At 40.6% G+C, this 21605-nt stretch overlaps 1 long non-coding RNA gene across 1 annotated transcript; it reads right to left on the bottom strand.

Annotated features, from left to right (window-relative positions):
* Window positions 1-11472: 11472 nt before the first annotated feature.
* LOC308479302 lies at window positions 11473-20997 on the bottom strand. Its single transcript, XR_013987599.1, has 4 exons — window positions 20767-20997; window positions 19184-19447; window positions 12658-12892; window positions 11473-11778 (listed from the first exon to the last, which is right to left on the bottom strand). It is a non-coding gene; the product is annotated as an uncharacterized lncRNA (long non-coding RNA).
* Between the last annotated feature and the right edge of the window lie 608 nt (window positions 20998-21605).

A 21605-nucleotide genomic window follows, 5' to 3' on the forward strand; every position in this document is an offset into this window, starting at 1 on the left:
TGGTCCTTCAGGAGCACAGTTACCCCATTCAGGACCAGGGAATCCTCCACACCTGCCCGCCTCCTGTCCCCCAAAAACAGTACTTCTGTCTTGTCAGGATTCAACCTCAATCTGATAGCCGCCATCCATCCTCCAACCGCCTCCAGACCCTCACACAGGACCTTCACCGCCTTCACTGGTTCTGATTTGAAAGAGAGGTAGAGCTGGGTATCATCCGCATACTGATGAACACCCAGGCCAGACCTCCTGATGATCTCTCCCAGCGGCTGCATGTAAATGTAGGACACATGCAAAAGTTTCCACACATCCTGGCATCTCCAAGAAAGGATGGGAAAGGCCCCTGTCTCAAAATGTGGAGAACTGCTGCCAGTTTGTGCAAACCAGCCTTTCCCAACCTGTTTCCACTGAGTTCCTTGGGGGCTATAATAACTCTCTCCATCCCTGACCATTGGACATGCTGGCTGGGGCTAATGGGAATCATCATTCAAAATCTGGAAGGCAGCAGGTTGGGATAAGCAGTCAAGAAAAGTGAGAGTAGGAGGAATGGTTGCCTGACTCAGTATTACCGTATTTTTCGTCTCATAGGACACACCGGCCCATAGGACGCACCTAGTTTTTTTGGGGGGGGAAATAAAGGGAAAAAATTTTTCCTTTATTTCCCCCCCCAAACCAGGTCGGGGAATCCAAACCAGGTCGGGGAACAGCGGGATGGCGGCGCTCCGCCTCCCCGCTGTCCCCCGAGCTTGTGGGGCTGGCGCTGGGGAGAAGCATGCTTCTCCCCAGTGCCAGCCTCCAAACCAGGTTGAGGAACAGCAGGATGGCGGCGCTGCACCTCCCCGCTGTCCCCCGAGCTTGTGGGGCTGCACGATGTCTGCCCAAAGTGTGGGGCACTCTGCTTCAGCACTCCCCACGCTCCGTGCAGCAGGCTGCTATCTGCAGCCTAGGGAGCCCTGCGGGAACTCCCGCAGGGCTCCCTAGGCTGCAGATGTTTTCCCGAAGCGCCGGGCGCTCTGCTTCCAGCTCGCCCTGCACTCTGGGAAGCAGGCTGCTATCCACAGCCTAGGGAGCCCTGCGGGAACTCCTGCGGGCTCCCCAGGCTTGCTGATAGCTTCCTGAAGCCTGGAGAGCGAGAGGCGTCGGTGCGCACCGACCCCTCTTGCTCTCCAAGCTTCAGCAAAAGCCTGCATTTGCCCCATAGGACGCATACAGATTTCCCCTTCATTTTTGGAGGGGAAAAAGTGCGTCCTATAGGGCGAAAAATATGGTAAGTCATGTTCCTCAATGTTCAAATTCTATAAGACAGGGTTAAAGGTGCCTGGTCTGCTTAGTTTGGGTGCAGGCGTGCCCTAAACTTTCAGAAAGTATTTGAGACAGCGGTTCTTATTCATAGGCATGTATGGGAGACTTGTCCTGTATGCACATAAAATCACATAAAGCTGAAAGTTAGTTAGTAAATTGCAAGCCTGGAAGCATTTCCGCAGCATTTACCCTTGATAAAAATGATAGCATGAAGCACACAGCAGCCCTAAAAAGTAATAATTGGAGACATATCTCAGATGCAGGCTTGTCAAGCTCCAAATAAAGAATCAATAATTTTGTGCAGCTGTTGAGATCCTTGTTCAGCTTGTGGTTTTCGTTCTTAGAAGCCTGAACAAAAGTGCAGTCTTCTGCGGTGCCCCAAGTCGCTGACTAGTATGAGCAATCACTTTATTACGGAAGCTTCCATTTAGGTTGAAAATAATCAATAGCAATCAAGATCTGCTTGACAAGTGGGGTGTCAGCAACAGCTATTTTTAATAAAGACTTGTTCACCCAAAAGCATATCCAGGTGTAAAACTCTTTTAACCAGGGTTTTGCAGTGGTGGGGTGTGTGTGGAATCCAGTAAGTAAAATTAATTTGATGATTCCGTTTTTTAAATTGATTTATATTGCACCAGTGCATTTGGAAACCAATCAGAATTAAGGCCAGGCTTGACAAATAGGTTGACGTTTCCCAGAACAGTCGATATGGTAATCTTGCCTCCCATTTGATTATTATTTATGGCATATTATGGTGGAACACAAGGCTGTGTAGACACTCTAATGGACAGCTAGTTTCCTCATCCAGACATTCATTTGTTCAATCCATACCCTCCAACATTTCTCTGATGGAAATAGGGACGTCCCATTCCATAATGATGATTCTATTATTTGTACCAGACAAATCTTACTGGGTTGCCCCAGCCACTCTAGGCAGCTTCCGACATATATAAAAACATAATAACTCTAACGTTTCTCCAATGAAAATGGGAAATCATAAGGAAAAGTGGGATATTCCGGGATCAAGTCAGAAACTGGGGGTGGCTTCTCTAAATCAAGGGCATCCCTGGAAAATAGGGAACTTGGGAGGGACATGAAATGTCATTCATTTCATTTACATATCACCCTTCCTTCCCCAGACAACATAAAAATTAACATCAATAATTAAAACATCTTTTTTAAAAAATAGCATAAAAAAACAGGATAGCTCACTAGACACAGACTTCGAAACAGCTAAGCTTCTGCAGGTGTACTGCATCCTAAAAGCAGCATAACTTTGGCTCTGGACTGCTTAGCCAGAAGCACCTTCTCCACGGTCATTGTAAATGCCGGGTGCTTGCAGTTTTGGGGTTGTTCCTCCTGATGAATTCTGGGTAAGACTGTAAGGAAATCCTGAATATTCTCCGTATCCCAGCTTGTCACCTGAAGAGGTTTCGCAGCCACAGTGCATCTTCCATATCAAGGTTTGGGAGGGTGGGAGCTTGATAGATGTGAGCCATTTCTCACGCGCTATGTATGGCAGGGGATGGGCGCAACCTTTGTTCAAACATGACTCTATGCTAGCATTACATATTGTTTTACTGGTGGGTTGTGGACAGCTATGTTGGCTCAAATATTTCAGATCAGGGTGCCTGGGTGGCTTTCTAGTATACACACCACAAAGCAGAAACATGATGCTTGCTTCAGAGCGAGCTGAAGTATAGAAGAGGTTTAAATAGATTCAAAGTTGCTGAAGTGAACTAATCAAAGCTGAAGTTCTGGTTGAGCATGGATTCAAATGCGAATGAATATTTGTCAACGGAAATGGATAATCAAATTTGATTTGCTTTATGTATGCACTTAAGCCAGAGAGGCATATGCATACCTTTGCAAAAGATGTATCAAAGTTAGCCTGAAAATGAATACAGAAACTGCATGTATAAGACAATAGGTGAAAAAAACAATTCATAATACAATTTTTCATGATTATCTCTTAGGCTAATGGAGAAGTATGTAAAAGTAAGGTTGGCCAAGACCACTGAATCTACTGTTTTAAAATAAAATACAATCTCAAAAGATAATCTCAGACATATATATTAATACATCTACCTTTTGTTAGATAATTCGACAAATTAATCTTGGGGATCTTGTCACTATCCTACATGTCATGGGATGGAATAAACCATTCCAATTCAGTCCATGTCCATTTTGGATGTGATTGACTGAAAATCCATTATGTTTCCTTTTTAACTTAATGTACAGATTGCTTCTTTTAAAAATGTACAAAATTATCTTTTTACTTAAAAAAAAAAAAGTCCTTACAATTTAAAGTGGTGATCTGAGAGCTATATTTTGGGGTTTTCTTTCTTCTTTTCTGTCTGCTGGAGGCTACAGTGTGTTTGAATTGCTCCCTAGAGGTGGTGATATAGGCACTGTGCAGAAAAAAAGATGGCGGTCCCCATGAAGGCAGATATCTCCTCCCTTCTACAATGTCCCGGAGAGCTTTCAAAGACAATGTACAGATATATATATGGCTTCCTTTTTCAGTACGTGTAGACAGTTCTCTCCCATCCTGGAAGCGTAGATAGCTGGGTGTCTTTATCATGTCAGATAGCAACAAATAGAAAACAAATAAATGAAAACCATATGGCTTTTTTTTGTGTGGTAAATAGTACCCTCCAGTGAAAAACCAGGTCATAGAATGCAGGGTGGGGAGAGAGTACTCTGTTGCTTGGGGGAGGATCTGATTAGGAGATGGCAATCTAAAAGCAAATCTAACATTGTACAGAATGTGTATGACAAAGTGCCAAGCATTTTGGTGTTTGTCCCTTCAGGCTGCTGGTGGGGGTACCGTATTTTTTATTGCTCCCACCTTGCTCATCTACAGTGGTACCTTGAGTTAAGAACTTAATTCATTCTGGAGGTCCGTTCTTAACCTGAAACTGTTCTTAACCTGAAGCACCACTTAAGCTAATGGGGCCTCCCGCTACTGCCGCGCGATTTCTGTTCTCATCCTGAAGCAAAGTTCTTAACAGAGGAACTATTTCTGGGTTAGTGGAGTCTGTAACCTGAAGCGTCTGTAACCTGAGGTACCACTGTACTTGCATGTTGGGAGTAGAGGAATCAACATAACAACCCTTCCCAGGTACAAGAGTTCACTAAGGCAATGGTTCTTTTTATGGGAGAAGGTATTTGAAAATGAAAAGGTAATAGCCAGAATACAACCACTTTATCATTTAATTTAGCATAATGGGTTGTTCATAGTCAGAATAAATAAGCGTGACTAAATCAAGTCCATCGATGGGTATGAATGGGTATCCAGTTGAATGATTCAGTTGAAGGCATGCAACCAGAGAGGCTCCATGTTTACGTTGATGACAGAGAGCAAGACCCATTCACCAATGTTGCCAGCTCTGAGAAATTCCTGCCTTATGGAAGCTCATCAGGTCCACACTTGATCTAGTTGTACCAGAAGGCTTAGTTGATTTAGTTGTGTGATATCCATTCTAATTTACTGTTTCATTGTGGTTACACGTGTTCTACTGCAGATTTAAATACCTGGATTTGTGTGCTGCAAGCTACAGCTCTTTCTCACCATTTCATCATCTTCATCATCACCTGAGGAGGGCCTCTGTTGGTGGTTCTGGGCTGGGGGCTGTAAATAAAGGCAATTGAGCCTGGAGGAAGAGCAAAACTATAATGGAAATGAAAGCCTGTTTATCACATGTATCTGTGCATAGTATGCATAAAGGCCAGTGGCAAATCTGTTACATAAAACCTGCAACTTGTAGCTATATTAGATGCCTCCCCTCCCATTTCTGTATCTCATTATAAGAAATATATGCATCCCAGTGCCTGTTTAACTTTATGCAAGTTAAACTTTCATTTATCCAAATATCTGATTATCTAAGCGTTTTTGAATCCCTCAGGTCATCTGCTTTTATGAGAATTTTTTAAAACACATACACTGCCTTTGTCTTTTATTTTGGAAGGGCTGTAGAAAAATCTGAATGGAGCTTAAATGTGAGTTGAACACTTTGTTCTTTGGGTATTAAAATATATAGCAAATGGCAGAGAGAAATTTGTGCACCCGTTGTTGTTTTTTAAAAGAATAAAGAAATTATTTCCATCATTTCAGAGCCTCCTCTTTTCTATAAAAGAGCCTGTTGTAAAGTTTTAAAATACCATTATTTAGCTCTTTTCCTTTGTTCTGCTTTGTGGTCTTTCTCTGCAGTGTGAGTGTTTCTGAGCTTGCGGGAAAGTGAATTGTTAGCATGTGTGTCATTCTGGTGAGTGGTTAAGTTTAACTGTACAACACTTTAAAATATACATCCAGCGTAAGCTGGGAGAATTCTTCCAATTCCTTTCATGTACGTCTGTCAAGTGAGGCTACTAACGTAGATAATTTTTTTTGAAAGGAGTACTCTTGCATGTATTAACTTGAGCTCCCACTAGTAATGAAAACCATGGTAGCCTTGGCATAGAAAGCTGCTGCTGTAAGTAACTTGCAAGCTTCCACAGTTTAGAACTTCAGCACAAGGAATAAGTTCGCATATTTGCCCTCCTCTTGCCACCAGAAAGAGAATCTCAATATAGCTTGCCTTTTGTATGTTTCAACAGCAACAACATGTTGATATTTCACATATTGATGGTTTTGCAAAATGGTATCAGATAGTGCTACTGCTTCTCATCATTACGCTGGAAACATACTTTGAGACTTCCACTTGTGAGAACTGAAGAGAAAGTAATGAATAAACTAACCGTTTAAACATTGCAGAATTCTCCTGCCACATCTTTACTTGTTTATTTTTAACAAAATGTATATACTACTTGATTGTAACAAAACCTCTAAGCAGTTTACAAAAGAATAACAATATGATGATGATGATGATGATGATATCACAACTACTAGAATACTCTGTGTGATCTCAATGTGTGTTCCTATGTACAAACCACAAGAAGAAAAGGAGCAGCAGGAAGATAAAAAAATGGTGAGTGCCTTTTCATTAGGATTTACTTTCCATAATGTGAGATAGACTTGTGCAATCTATTTTTTAAAAAAACACACAAAACACACAAAAGGATCTCATTAAACCGAGAAGATTGCCTTGTGTACATGAAGTTGTTTTAAGAGGTGTTTCCTGATGATGCTCTTTATAAACTATAGAGAATAAATCTCAACAAGCTAAAAGACATCTAATGAAAAATAGCGTGGTCTTTTATGCTGGTGTGGATTGCATATTTTACATGCAATTTATACTGCAGTTTCTCTTCATTAACCACATCTCACAGATTTTTCAAAGTGACGGCATGAATATTATTAACATGTGTTTAAAATGTGTTTAAAATAATGTATAAAGCTTTGTGATTAAAGCAAAAGTTTAGGCGTAATGAACAAGTCTGGGTATGTATTTTATACTGCTGGGTGCATACATATTTAACATCTATATGGATGTGCTGTATCAGAGTATGTCTGTGTGTAGGCTCAGTTATATATTTCCTTCGAGCGAATGTTGTAATTAAACTGAACCAGACCTTAACAAGCATAACCCATTCATAATTTCTGCTCATTCTTGTTATATATGTTGCAGTTAGTAAATGCAAAGCTATTTAATTTTACTTGAAATGGAACCTGTACAACTCACTGCCACTTCACCTGCCTTTATTTATGCTTCTAACAAAATTGTCAACTTCACAACTTGGGAAATAATTTATTTATATCATGCTAGCTCCAACTAGGAAACCATTTTTTTCCTGTTGTAAAATGCTATAATATTTAGGAAATTGACAAATGGCTAAGTGTAAAGATTAGAGCCGCACTGATTTTATCAGTGTACCTAAAATTCCATTACTCTCTCCCATACAGTTCTGGAAGCTTTCTCAACCCTTTGCTCCTTTATTTTATTTTATTTTATTTTATTTTATTTTATTCATTTCATTTCATTTTTTGCTTTCTGGCAAGGGACATAAAGAACTGCAAGGGGAAGGAGAAACTGGCAAGAATCACATTGTTCCCCTTTTGTCATTGGGTTTGCCCCAGGAACAGAATTTAGCTCATGGGATCAGTGGATCCAACACATTGCCATACACCAATGGTAAATGACACAAAAGGGGCAGTTAAATGCATGCAAAAAAATTGCCCCTGAAGGTAATTATGGCTAACCACCAACTTTAGGATGCTAGCTTGAATTCATGCAAGTGAAAGTGAAGCTTCAGCTGTCTAAACTATAAAACTGCCTTTTGCAATATGTTGCTCACATCAGCCCCAACCAGCCCAAAGGGATTATGGGAGTTGTAGGCGAAAATCTCTGGAAGGTGCTATGCTGTGGGAGGTTGCTGTGGAATGAGAGAGGAAAGAAATTTCCTTCCCCAAATTTCCTTCCTTTTCTACTGTAAATATTGATGCTCAATATTGATCGGGTATTTTCTGAATATTTGCCAGTTATCCATCTGCAAAATATTTAGACCACAGTCTTCATATTTTATATCCATCAAGCTAGGCTATTCTTTTTCATGATAAACAAACTGCTTGATTTGTATAGTAAAATTGCATGGCTCACATAATGTTGGTTGCAAAGCATATTGTTTAAAATTAAATTTTAAAAATGGGGGAGGAATAATGGTGTCTAGCATTAGCTGGATTTTTCAGAAACCCTGAAAAAACAGTTCCTGTTTTAGTGTTGCTATTTTTGTGCCTATATACCGTGATTCCTGGTTCTATGAACAATTGTACACAATGTGGATGATAATAATAATAATAATAATAATAATAATAATAATAATAATAATAAAGATAATAAAAATAAAGGAATAATTAAAGGACAGCTCTTTTGATTATCGTATTTATTGTTCAATTCTTTGTTAAATAGGAACTGAATAATTAGATACAGGCCAGGATTCAACTAATGACTCTCGTCAGCAGAAGTTCTGCACGAAGACTTCTACTTGCACGATGGAGTTCCCCCCATTCTCCTCTTCTGCCACAAAATTGGCTCTGGGGGCATCAAGAGAAACCCCTGGAACAGCTACATGTGGGGAGGAGAGGGGAAATCATTCCACGTAAACATGTTTAAATGCTTGCACTGACAGAATGATCAGAAGAGTGTGGGGTTGAATTTCTCCCATGGTGTTTATCTAAAACAAAATGCAGTAATTAGAGGCAGATTGCACCTTTCACAAAGATCCAAGCTTTTCCAGTTGGGAATCTAAAAGTCAATTCGTCGCTTTACCCCCACGGTATGAAGTCATTCTACATAGTCCTGGCATGTTTCCTGTTGATCTTCTGCCAGAGGGAAAGCTCTCCATTTTATCCCATTTTTAAAGCAGCAAAGGTATCTTTGTTAGTAAGCCTGCATGCATAACTAAGACACATGTCGCAGAAAACGGAAAGTGAAGTTTCCCTTTCCTTTGCCTTTACCTCAGAGACTTGCACTCCGCCGCCCATACTCCAGTGTCTTTGTCTTTGGCAAGTAATACAGAGCAGCAACATCTGCCCCTTTAGTCCAGAATATGTTAATCAACAAGAAGACAGCTACTAAAAATAGCTATTCCATCTTTCTTTTCACTAGCCAGACTTACAGTCTTTTAAGGACTGAACATAGTCCTACATTTCTAGCACTCTTAAAGTTAACGGCGGCTTTCCCCCACTCCCCGCCCCCCAGGGAAAAGCTAACTTCATTTATAAAATATATTTGATTTCCTCTTTTTCTAATCTCTCTGCAGTCTTTTTTTGCACTGCTGCGTGCTTTAATTTTGCTTTCAGACAGAAGTTTAAAAACTTTAGCTTCTAATAACTGGAAAAAATGGTTATTTAAAGATAACTGCAACTTGCTTAACATGCCAGACTATCATATGCTCGTTGCTTTGAAGCTGCAAATTAATGACGAGCAGGAACAGTGCCTATCTTTCAGAGGAAACTGACCTCTTTCTAATGCCTCATCGCTAATGTCATCTGTCTGCTGCATCTCATTATGTGAATTTCACGGAGTTAAAAAAAAAAAGAGGGGGGGAGAGTATCTTAAGGCTGTGCACAAATAAAAAGGACCTTCTAGTATTGAGTACTTTGAAAATTTTTGATCTCTCCAAATACCTTCCTTAGATACTGGTTTCCCCTTTTGTGCCTGGCATGCTGCTTATGTCATCTATTCTCTGTGACTAATTATGTTAATTTTTGTGGCACAAAAGTAACTGAAGGCTGTTAAGGAATAAAAGCTTTTGAGTGGCCTTATTTCATAAACACCCCTTTTGAACAAGGCACATTTAGTCATATTTGCAGTAACAGAAAGAGTCTTGTGCTAAAAATACAACAAAAGGCTCTTGAATATGGCCATTTATTCTGACTTTATTAGGTAATTTATGAAAAAAGTATGAAGGGAAGCCTTTCTGCTAACTATAATTTGCATAAAGCTGGTGCCCTATTAATGAGATAACTTCCTGTCTTTTGTGTATCACCAGCTGGAAATAGAAATATAGGAACTTTTCTGTCTTCCAATTACTTAACCTGCTGAGTTGAGAGTTGAAGAGTAAACAGGATTCACAGAAGTCGAATAAGATGATTTCCTTTGCCCTCTAGGAAATATTTTTATTCAATTAAGAGATGCCAATGGAAAATGCCATCTCCTAAAAATGTTTAGGTCTGAAAGCCTGAATCCAACAATTCATATATATTTTTATCCCAGATTAAAAATAAAGTTCTTAATGGGATTTTACTCACATATGATAAAATTACTGAATATCTAAAATATGGCAATATATATTGGAGATGTATTTAATCCTCTGTCAATTCTCTCTCTCTCTCTCTCTCTCTCTCTCTCTTTCTTTCTTTCTTTCTTTCTTTCTCTCTCTCTCTTTACTCTGAAGTATGTCCCATTGATTTCAATGAAGCTGACTCTGAGGTAAGTGGGTATAGGACTGCCACACTGCCACTAAACCCTGAATTCGTTGGCAGACCCCATTTCATTGCATTTGATCCAGTAAACAACAAATGAGTCCCACTTGCTTAATGGGCTTTTTTTGCCAACTTTCCTCCCTCAGCAGCCGCATATGCCCCTGGAAAGCTGTTGCTGGTGTTTAGGCCCAGAAGAATATCTGGAATGGAGTTGCTATGTGGTATAAGTAGCTAGAGTGGAAAAGGAAGAACTAGTCAAAATAGAAGACACCCTCCCCTTCACAAGTGTGTTTCATTCCCAAAAGGGGTTCACAGATTCCTAGTCCTTTCCACTATGTTTACGAGCTATGCTGCCATATTTCAGAACCCATTTCTAAGTGCCACTGAATCAAACTATTGTTCAGTTTCCCGATTTACCTGTTGCAACCCCCAGCTGCAATATGAAATATTTGTTAATATTAGATGGCTTTGTTTTGGAGAGTGCTGTATTTGGCTCCCCGCTTGCATTTATAGGTCTACTATGTTACAACTAGGGATGCTGGTGGCACTGTGGTGTGAACCACTGAGCCTTGGGCTTGCCAACTGGAAGGTCAGTGGTTCGAATCCCTGCAACAGGGTGAGCTCCCGTTGTTTGGTCCCTGCTCCTGCCAGCCTAGCAGTTCGAAAGCACATCAAAGTGCAAGTAGATAAATAGGTACCGCTCCGGCAGGAAGGTAAACGGTGTTTCTGTGCACTGCTCTGGTTTCACCAGAAGCGGCTTAGTCATGCTGGCCACATGACCCGGAAAAACTGTCTGCAGAAGCGGACAAATGCCGGCTCCCTCCGCCTTTAAAGTGAGATGAGCGTGGCAACCCCAGAGTTGTTCGCAACTGGACTTTATTGTCAGGGGTCCTTTACTTTTACTTTTATGTTACAACTAACATCTAATACTAGTGCAAAAGTAGACAAATAAACAAAAAAGTTCAATAGGACTATCATGGCAGAATAAAATAAAGGTTGGCCTATGATAAACAAATAAGCAAATATGGACATTTCTGATGCCAGTTAATACACTAGCATGTTGTCCTTTATAGATTAGGTCCCAGCTTCATGCTTCCCTTCATGCCACATGCTTCATTGTGTCTACCTATAAATGATTTGATTAGCTGAAAAGGGGCCAGTCTTTTAGGAGCTTCAGCTTCTGTTGGAGCATCCTCGAAATATTTTATTCACTTTCTGCTGGATGCCTGCCCATAGCCATAATGTAAAACAAGTGATGGTTTAAAAGGGGTAGCCTCAGCCCTGGATTCATACTGTCCAAATCCAACTTTCTGTTTTTCATTAACATATATATTAAATAAATGTCAACCTACACTTCAATAATATAGAGTGGGAGGGGCACAGGCTCCTGTTATTAAACTTAGAGTTGAGTGTTTGCATTTTCTTGCATTAAAATGTGATATGTTGGCAAAAACTTAGGCGCAGGTAGAGCATGCCTAGCTGTAAACGTGAGGGCAGGACATGATTGCTATATCATCCAGAAGTGTTGTTCTTCCAAGCAGAAAGGACATATCAGGAGACATGGGATAGCAAGGTAGAGGGGATTCAACATGTTGGAAGTGGATGCTATCCATCTAAGAAGCAAACCAGAAAAAGGTAAATGGAAGCATGTCTAGAAGTAGGACAGTATATGAATAAGCATTTATGACAGTGAAAGGAGACTGCAGATGATATATCTAGCCCATATTGGAATCTTGTTCCTATCTTGCTAGTAGATCAGAAGAGACTGACAAGTGAGGCAGCAGATGTATACTCTTGTGGGGAATGTGGGATGATGTTGCAGTGTCCAACTGGTTACCATGGTTCATGGCTTCCTGAATTCAGTGAAAATGATTTGACTATGCGTGAGATGAAAAGGGTTTTTTTTTCAGATATTGTATTGAGAGGGGATGAAATTTTCCATGAAGAGACAAGTGAGGGAAATCAGTGATCCAATTGGTTAGAATCACCCATGCAGGAAACATCTCATTGGCTTTGTTGCCCTCAAGAACAATGACACATAACAACCTCTACCCAGCACTATGATGTCACCTCATTCACTTTGTGATCTCTGATTGGATGGAATTACTCTTGGAAGTAGTAGGGGAAGAGAAAACCTTCCTAGGGACCCAGTCAAGTTGAGAGAGAGAGAGAGAGAGAGAGAGAGAGAGAGAGAGAGAGAGAGAGAAATGGCACCAGTCCATTTACTGTTCAGGGAACCTATTTTGCCACCTTCAGGAAAGCACTGTTTTTGGTGTGAAAATTGAAACAGATGAATATAGTCCTATTGAGAATCTAAATTTTATTTAGCTAAAGACCACTAAAGTAAAACAATGGGAAGTGGTAAAAGCGATGGAGAGTTTTAGCCTTTTCACCACTCTCTACTCTAATTCCCCACCCCCACCTTCCAGTTTCTTTCACCCTTTCCTCACCCCTGTTTCCCACATGGAAAATGTGCCATACAGTTAGCTCACCACAAGATTGTTTCCCTGTGTGGATCTCCTGGAAGCAATTCTGAACTCAGTTGGAAAGGTTTTGGACATAAAGGGGAGCTGGGTCAGTACAAGACACATCCACATCCAAGACTTAAGTTCTCATGTTTTCCGCAATTGTTCTTCAGTTACGAAAAATTATTTGTTCTTTACCAGCCTCCTCCTAAAGAAGTCGACACACAGTACCAGAAATGGGAAGCACAAATTTCTGCAGCACCTGGGAGAAATGAAGTCAAAATGGGAATCTCAGTGCAAGTAAAACACCCACCAGCACTTAGGCATTGGCAATAGGACACAAGCCTGGAAAAGATTCAGGAATAGTCAAACCTGGAGGGAAGATGAGTTAAAATTGCTTCCGCTTCTGACTGCAGCAAAAGCCTTTATATAATATGTTCCACAATAAAGGAAGGATGAAGAAGGTTTTGAGAAAGTAATGCAGGTTAGCATTACTGAGTAAGTGTAACAGTTAAGGAATAAGAGGAGAGATCCTCTTGTGTGTCAAGAAATTGGTTAAGTCATAGGAAGCAAAGAGTAGGAAGAAGTAGACCGTTCTCCAGATGGAGGGAAATATAATATGGAGTTCCCCAAGGATCAGTATTGGGACCATGGTTTTTAACTTATTCATAAATGGTCTAGAGCAGGACTTCACAAACTTAGGTCTCCAGCTGTTGTTAGACCCAACATCCCTAGCTAGCAGTGGTCCCAGTGGTCAGGGATTATGGGAACTATACTCCAAAACAGCTGGAAACTCATGTATTCCTGGTCTAGAGTGAGGAGTGAGCAGTGAGGTAGCCATGTTTGCTGATGATATTGACTTGATCCTGGTTATCAAAACAAAAAGAGATTGTGAAGTGCTTCAAAGGAACCTCTCCAAACTAAGTGAATGGTAAAGTGGCAAATGCAATTCAGTGTAGACAGGTGTAAAGTGATGCATATTGGGTCAAACAAAACAAAACCTTAATATCACGCATGAGGTCTGAACTGGCAGTGACTGACCAGGAATGAGACATTGAGTGTCCTTTGTTGGTCCAGTAGGGGTCCCTGGCTGCTGACACAATTTCTAGCATGGGTTCATAGCAATCACACCCTCCTTCTGACTAGTTAGAAAAAAAATGTGCTTTGAGGTATGGCTTTCAAGAAAACAGCTCTGAGCATGTTCGACCTTCCTTCAGGGCAGCCCTACTAAGTCAATACTGAGACTTGTGGTCATCCCTCAAACTAACAGATTGAGTAGGAGCCTTCTAAGCAGTAGCTGGGGAACAGGAAGTCCCTCTAAAATTAAATGTCAGTAACATGGCTTTTCTGCCCAGAAACACATGGGAAGGACCTCTTTGTCGTAGCTAAACTTTTGGATTAGGATTGGCTGAGTGCTGCAGAGACCTGATTGGCCAGATAACAGTGGATTGACAGGAAAGTTTGCAGAGTTTCTTTGAGTACAAATGGAAGTGTAAAAGGTGAGTGGAATGCAAAAGAATATGTGGCATTGGAAATTTGGGAGATTTGAAAATGTGGGGGCTTTGCTTGACATTCTCTTTGGGGGAGCTATGCCACAGTAGTGGACCAGCCTTCATTGCTGACAAGACTGACAAATCTGTAAGTATCAAGTTATCTCATTTTATTAAAAAAAAATTCCAATATCCAGTTTGCCCTATCTTTTGATCAGTTTGTAATCCTTAAAAAAAGGTCAGCAAGAAAAAAACCAAAAGTATTTTGTGCACTTATCCTAATATACATATTTCTCCAAGCATTTCCCCCTGAAATAATACATTTTAACACTATTTTATCTTAATATGTGCATTTCTAGGTACACAATCTTTCTATATGGTTTCTGTACACACTTTTTGAGTGGAGAACTGCATCACAAAAAATCAGAGAAGCGCACAATTTGAAGGACAGCTGTGTTTCCGTTTGCTTATTGATCCTGTAAATGTGAAATGCAAACTGAAAAAAGTTATTCCCCCATCCCTGATTGGCCTTTTGTACACAGGACCGCTCAAGACAGGTGCAATAACCCAGAAAACAACAGTGCTATAGGAGTGCTACAGTAGTTGCCTCATATTTGGGTTAAATATGCAGAACTGCAGCAAAGGAAGAAGCACATGTAGAGCACAGAGTTGCCCAGGAAGAAGGACTGGTTGTTAAACCACACTGAAAATTGTAGCTCTTTGAAGGGAATAGGGGGTCACCTAACGACTCTCAGCATCCTTTACAAACTACAGCTCCCAGAATTCCATGACTGTTTAATGTGGTGTCATAGCGCTTTAAATGTATAGTGTGACTGTGACCAACGGGAGGAGCAGATAAGAAAGTGTGAATTAGGAAACGACAGCTGGAAAGTAGAGTGGCTGTGGGAGACAAGAGAGAAAGGGGAATTAATTAAGAGGGATAATAAAAATATATGTAAGAAAGTTGGGGTAGCTGCAAACCATCCTGTGATCCTCGGATGAAGGGTGGTATAGAAATTTAAATGAATAAATACATTATGAAATTTAGGATAGTCAGTTCTGTTAATTTGGGAAAATAGAACTTTAGGAACTCTTTATAAAAGGACTACTTGTTCTGATGTAATGGCTGGAGTGTTAGACTAGGACCTGGGAGACCAGGATTCGAATTTCTACTCACCCATGTAGCTCACTGGGTGACCTTGGGTCAATCACTGTCTCTCAGGCTAACCTACCTCACAGGGTTGTTATGAGTATAAAACTGGGAGGGAAGAATCATGAAAACTACCTTGAGCTCCTTGGAGGAAAAGGTGGGGTGTAAATACAAGAAAACAAACAAACTGTGCTCCTATTTTAACTGTCTGATCTGGGTAGATTCTAAGGTTAATATACCTTACGGTGTCTTATGCAGGTGTATTTGATGCAAAATGTAAAGGGGGGGAATATTAACTTCTCTAAAGTTAATAGAAGGCTACATATTTGGGCAGGGGGGAAGAGATCATTAATCAAAAGAACTTATTTATATAAGTCAGAAGGTGAAGGTGGAATGTCGGAGCATCTCCAACCTTCATTTATATTACAAGGCAAATCAATTAAGGCAAATCCAGCCATTAGTAAAGAAAGAAAATGTAAAAATGATAGTTAAGATGGAATCCCAGTAGTGACAGCTTTTTTCCTTAATAAAAATCTTAAGGACCTAGAATGGGCACAAAGTCCCTTCTTAAAAACTACAATTACAATTTTCAAATCTAGATGGAAGTTACTGATCCAGTTTCTACTTGCTCCTTTTTTTTAATCATCCACTTTTCTTTACTAAGAATAGAAACCAGGATTTTTTCCCCCAATGGTCAGTAAAGGGATTATATAGGATTAGGGATTTCTACAATAATGGCCAGCCTAAAACAGAAGAAGAAATCAGAGAACTTTTAAAAGAACAAGAGCACTGTGGGTTTGAATTTAGGCAAATTAGTTCTTTTATAGTAAAATATATTATTAAACAGCAAGTGAAAAGAGAATTAACACTGTTTGAACACCTGATCCTGCACATAATTTAATGCCAAAGGACAGATCACCCAAATTTCTAAAATATTAACAAAATTAGACACAGGTGATCTAACAGGATTACAAAAATGACAGGAAAAGGATTTGGGTTACAACTTGGGTCCCAGAAAATGGGAAGGAATATGGAACATGAGGCCTGTGAAATCAATTTCAGCAATGGTTCAAGAATCTATTCTTAAATCACATTTAGGTGGCAGTATGCACCACTTATCCTATATAAACACCAATCTCTACCACAAATGCTGGCACTTGGCACTTTAAAAATCATACAGGTACTTATGGTGGGAGTATCATTCAGCGGCAGCTTTTGGGGACATATTGCTACTAAAAATTAATTTAACAGCAAAGTAAGAATTGATGTCAGTCCCCTTGTTTGCATTACTGGGGAGATGGGATGGCCCAAATGGTGTCAGTTTGGATAAAGGACTGATTATATATTGCATAGTCAAATCTTGTCTATAGCTATTGCGGAAAAATTAATTCAAAAATTGAGGTATACAAGAGGACCAAAAAAGTAAATACCGTATTTTTTGCACCATAACACTCACTTTTTTCCTCCTAAAAAGTAAGGGGAAATGTCTGTGCGTGTTATGGAGGGAATGCCTACGGGTGGCATGCCTACGGATTTTCCTCCTCTAAAAACTACGTGCGTGTTATGGTTGGGTGCTTGTTATAGAGCGAAAAATACGGTACATTTTCAACTACAGGGCAAACATTTATAATATCTAAATGATGCTGACAATATTCAAATGCCTCCTGCGAAAGATACTACTATTTTGAATTTTTGGTAATTTGAGGGCTTCAGGTAAGAATATCATAACACTGAGGATGGCATTCTGAAATCTATAACTAAGGAAACATTTTGGAAAAGAGGACATGTTACTACCATCCAAAATAAATAATTCTTCTTCCCAGGGCTTGTGAATGTCAAAATTGGTATCCTTTTTTGTTTTCGTTTTGTGCACATTGTTCATTAAATTGTATTGTTTCCACTTTATTTCTTTATTTTTGATTAAATAAAAAGAAATATCCCCAGCAGACACTGGTGGAGGAAGAGGAGTGGGGGGGGAGTGCACTGCCCCTGGCAATGCGATCCTGGTGGGGTGCCATTGCAGCTTCCCCCCTGCCAGCGCTGGGTGCCACGTCCCTGCAGGTGGCACACCATGCCCCCAGAACGCATGCCATGTCCCTGCAGGTGGCCCGCCATGCCCTCATGCCACACGCCTGTGGACAGCACGCCCCACCCCCAGACTGGGCACCAGCCCCGCCCCTGCCTGCATTCCATCCCCCAGTGCTGGAGCATGAAGCTCTGCCACTGCCAGCAGAATAACTGAGAGATTAACCTATGGACGTCCAGGGGACTAGGGCTTTGTATAGGACCTTAAATGCCCCCTAGCTGTGAACCCACTCCCTCAGAGAGAGTGTAACTCCATCAAGAGCAGACCACCTCTCATCTATCTGGTTTTTGGAACTAGTTTGTTGGCTTTCATCTCACCAAAGTAAGATATCAATTCAGCACATCCACTGCCACACCTGCAGATGTAAAGGAGAAGTAGAGCTGTGTGTCATCAGCATATTGCTGAGAAATATTCCAAACTTCTGGATAACATCACTCAGTGGTTCCATGTAGATGTTAAACAGCATTGGAGAGATGGTGGAAAAATTGAACCAACCCTGAAGCTTCCATGGAGCTGAAGAGCACTCCCCAAGCATCATCCTCTGCAAACAACCGCCCATGTAGGACAAGAACCACCAAACAGAAGTGCCACCCACGCCTAACTTGGAACAGGCACTCCAGAAGGATACTATCATTGATGGTCTCAAAAGCCACTGAGAGACTGAGGAAAATTAACAAGGATACATTTCCCCTGTCTCTCTCCCAACATAGGTCATCATACAGGACAACCAAAGCAGTTTCTGTGCCAAACCCAGACCTAAACCCTGATTAAAATAGTTCTAGAAAATCTTTCTTCCAGGAGCACTTGGATCAGGTTTGCAATCACCCAGTGGCCCACCCACTGATTTGTAACCACCCAGACTTCCCACTTCTGCCCATTGCACTCTGCTAATGGAAATACCACCACCATGACTTCTGCCCACTCAATAGGCAGAACAGAATCAGGGCATTCTGAAGATGGGGAACAAGTGAGGCTAAGCTGGCCAAGGATCTACTAGATCCCAGATGACATAAGGGACCAACTGCCTGCCCCTGACTTTCTGCTGCTGATGTGGTAGCAATGGCAGCAGCAGCAGGAGGATGGATTTAAGATGACTCTGCCAGTCATACTGGTATATAACAGCGAAAATGCTGGGAAAAGGTGAGAGGAAATTGAGAACCGTCAATTTATGTATTTTATATGCTACCCATTTCCTGCATGTTAATTAGTTGCAATAACAATTACAACATATAGGTTTTCAATTTTACCAAGGGGTATAATCCCCTAGGAGTATAATCTACCCCTGGCCATGCAGTCCACTTGCCTTTTTCACTACACATTATTTTATGATAAAAGGAATGTGAAGGTGTTTATGAAATTAATGTCTTTCTCTTTGGCTTTCTGAGTGCATCAAATGACCCAAAGCAAGTTTTCCTATTTGGACAACAATCCAATACAGGATTAGGTGTGCTGGATTATAAATTAAGTGCTCAGAATTTTCAAAAACCGAGGCTGGTTAAGTATTGAGCAAAATACTGAGGAATAACAGACATTGCAAAACAATGCATGACCCCAGCTATTGTACTATCATATTCATAAAGGTTGTTCACCAAAGTCTTGTACTTTCTACTTTGTTTTTTTACTTTTCTTTCACATAGAAAAAGCAGGCTTTAATGCAATGCATTTGATAGATGAGGGTGAAGTCAATTTTAAAAGGTAAGTGTAGCATTTAGCATGTTTGTTTATGTTAAATCCTTTTTTTAGGTTAAATCACAGTATTTTTTACCAGTCAGAATATATAATTATATATGATATAAATAATAATCTTGCCTTATTTCTTATCATCACCTTTTATCCGATGTGAGCTGGACCATAGAGGCCCAGATCCTGCTAAGAAGAATAGTAGTAGTTTGAAATCAGTGTATTGTAGCATTCAGGATTCCTCCTCCAAATTGCTTGATTAGACGTATGCTCTCAGCCTCTTATTTTCCAACAGAGGGTGTATTTTGCTCAAAAATGCAGTCTGGAAAAGACTTTGCCGCTAAACCCAAGGGAACGACTGGTAAGGCCTTTTCTTGAAATTACAGTATGTTTGTAGTTTGGTGGTATAGTCTGAAAAAAAATATACTGCTTGAGTTAATCTCTGCAAAACACTAGCAATAATCTGTTTTCTGTACAGGTGTTTTACAATTAGGAGAAATGAAATTACAGTGATTGTCACCAGCTACAGGTTCTAGGGAAAAACTGAATATGGAAGAAAAGTAACAAAAAGCAGAGATGAGCAAGAACGAACAGGAGAATAAGTTACGTAAAATGGAAATACTCTCCCCCCCCCCCATGAAGTATCACCAGAGCAAAGTGACACCCTTGGCACTTTGCAGTAGAGTGGATTATTCATTTGGTCGATCATGCAGAGACAAAACATGCCTCTAAGGTGAACATGCAAATCTGACCACAGGCTGTGTCATTCTCAGACAATATCACACAACTGAGTTTGGTTCCTGTCTTATAATGCAATCCTTAGCATGCTGATTCCTAAGTAAAGCTCACTGGAGTAAGAGTGTTTGGAAATGCAATGCTTGAATATTTCAACAAAAATAAAATCAGAATATAGAACTTGAAATTGCCTCTAATTGGATGAATGTTTTGCAGAGAACTCTGCAATTTACACCTTGTACTAACAACTTACTGTTTTAAAATCCAAAAGGGATTGGCATTAAAAAAAAACCCCAAACACTTTTGTTCTGAGTCATAAAACGAGGATTCATTACTCTAAATGCAATATTCAGTTTTTCTTCATTTATTTCCGCACTCCTTAATTTGCAAAGCAGGTCCAATATGCAGCCTATAAAAATAGCCACAAATCACTGTAAAGTTAGTCCATAGTTATGTCTATATATAATGATCCAGGGGACTAACAAGGTAAAGCTAGATCAACAAATACATTCCACATTCTCACTGGTAACTCCAAGTCCTGTTTTTGTTGCTATTTCTCAGCCCTCACCCCCCCTCCTGCCACCCCGTCTGTTACAAGTTATGATGTGTGGATGAAGGCTTTTTCCCATGCCGTAATGACTGTATACTGAGATTTCAAGGGGCTGTTCATGACAATCCCATTTTCTGTGTAATTTCATGGTTGTCTTCTTGAATGAAGATATTGGCTGCTCTGAAGCAGGAGGTCAGATGCTCCTGCTCCCTTTCAGTATTGTTCCAGAGTATGTTTCCTTTCAGCTGATGAAAAGTAATTCATCATTTACACCCCTGAATTCTGCCAGCATTTTTTTTTTTTTGAACAACTTTTCTTTCCCCGTGGTACCTTGGGCCCATGAAAGAGATAAATAGGTTCAATACAACACCAGGCCCCAGATCCTGGGAGCAGGTTAGGCCTCTGAGGCCCTCAGCTGCCCCTTTCTCATGATAGAGTTTGTCACCTTTCTACCTCTGGAAGTCAAATCCTGTCGACTCAGCCATCTTTCAGGCTCTCTGAAGTGGCTTTGGCACCCACTGGGGCATGTGAGCTTAAAATTGATTTTTTTTTTTTAAAGATCTGTCAAGTTCCCTTAAGGGACCAAGTTGACAGCCAGCAGGCCTTAACCTATCACAAAGCACTCAGTGTGTAAAAGACACCTAAGGAACTTCCTTTGAGAGGCCAAAGGGCCCCAGACTTGTGACACATTGAGAGGGTGTTGTTGCTAAGAAACTGGCCTTTGACAATAGAATTTTTACTGCCAACCGCCTTCTTTTAGAGGCATTTTAGGCTGTCTTTTAAAGAAGACGAAAGTATGTATAAAGCATCATTCCACGCTGCTGCTGCAGCTGCTCTCGCCAGCCTTTTTATCGTGCAAATTTCCACCAAGGTGGGGCAGAAATGTTGCAGTCAAATCAATGTTGCCATCAGGATCACCTGGATAATGTGAAACACAGTACTCATGATAACGAGGCAACAATCCAACTTTGTAGCAATCCCGGCTTCTGGCTCTTTTAACTTTATGAATACTCATTAATTATGACAAATTCAAGAAGGGTAGCCAGGTTTGGTGTTTAGCAGCATAAAGACAGTGGCTTAATCCAGAGAACCGTATTAAGACTTTCTCTTCTTCTGCCCTCTGGTAGGGAGGCTGACACTTTGGATAGCTTCTGAATGAAGCTTCTTGTCGTCTGAGGTGGGGAGGGAGGAAAGGAAGCATAGCATCCGAGTCTGGCCAATCTGTCCTCGCTGCACCCACCTTTCCTGACAGCTGATTGGTGCAGTTAGAAGGCTTTAATAAGA

Source organism: Podarcis pityusensis, assembly GCF_964106645.2.
Source record: "Podarcis pityusensis genome assembly, chromosome: 1".
Taxonomy (NCBI): domain Eukaryota; kingdom Metazoa; phylum Chordata; class Lepidosauria; order Squamata; family Lacertidae; genus Podarcis; species Podarcis pityusensis.